This window comes from Alligator sinensis, unplaced genomic scaffold (genome assembly GCF_000455745.1).
Source record: "Alligator sinensis unplaced genomic scaffold, ASM45574v1 scaffold794_1, whole genome shotgun sequence".
In the NCBI taxonomy this organism is placed as follows: Eukaryota; Metazoa; Chordata; order Crocodylia; family Alligatoridae; genus Alligator; species Alligator sinensis.
The window spans coordinates 509,263-510,272 of NW_005842125.1; the positions used below are offsets into that span (position 1 = coordinate 509,263).

Sequence of the window (1,010 nt, forward strand, 5' to 3'; positions counted from 1 at the left end):
GGAATGCAGCTGGGCAACTTGGAGACAGACCAGTGTCCAGCTGGTAAGTCTGTGGTGGGGAAGGGGCATGGGGTGGGGAGCAGATGGAGGTCCCCATGGGAGTGGGGCAGAGGCAGACACTGTCCAGCCAGGGCAGTGAATGCAACCCTGGGGCTGGGATGGAGCTGTGGGAGGCTTGTTAAGGAGGTTGGGAGGGGGGGCGGCTCCCTGCTGCTGCACACACCCCCAGGGGAGGCATGGGGTGCATATGCACTCCCAGATTTGTGGGTGGGGCAAGGGTGGGCTGCCCACTGCAGGCTCGGGGCCAGGGGCTGTGCCAGCCTCTTCCCAGTGGGGGGGCTGGGACAGGGTTGTGCTTGGAGCAAGCAGGGGCGAGGCAGGCAGTAGCAGTGCTGGGAGGAGTGGCTATGGCAAATTTTAGGATAGGTATAGCCCATCCTGTGTCCACCCCTCCTAGTGCTGCTTCCGCTTGCCCCACCCATGGCTGCCCCAGCCCAGGTCCCTGCCAGATGGAGGCTGGCACAGCCCCTGGCCCCAAACCCGTGATGGGCGGCCCACTCTTGCCCTGTGCACAAATCCAGGGGTGCACATGACCCTCATGCTTCCCCCAGGGATGCATGCAATGGCGGGGAGTCATCCCCCCTTCCGCACGCCCTGCATGCCCCCTGGACAAGCTGCCTGAAGCTCTGTTCCAGCCCCAGGGTTGCATTCACCACCCTGGCTGGGCAACATCTGCACCAGCCCCAGCCCCATGGCTGCATTCCTGGCTGAGTGCATGCTGCAGCTCCGCACATGGATGCAGCATTATCAGTGTCATTATCAGCTACACGGGCCAAAAAAAGCCAACTGACGATAATGTTTATTTTCTTTTTATTGGTGCTGATCTGCTATGCCACTGATATCTTGGTGCACCTCTAAAAGAAACAATGCGTAGAAAATGGTCAGACAAGCTTTCCAGATGAAGATCTACTGTAGATCGGAGAAGCCATCAACTTTTAAATTGCAAAAGC

At 59.0% G+C, this 1,010-nt stretch overlaps 1 protein-coding gene across 5 annotated transcripts in view; it reads left to right on the forward strand.

Annotated features, from left to right (window-relative positions):
- The window catches only part of MAP4K3 (mitogen-activated protein kinase kinase kinase kinase 3), a 138,733-nt gene that overhangs the window by 29,255 nt on the left and 108,468 nt on the right, over positions 1–1,010 (forward strand). The window lies entirely within an intron of this gene.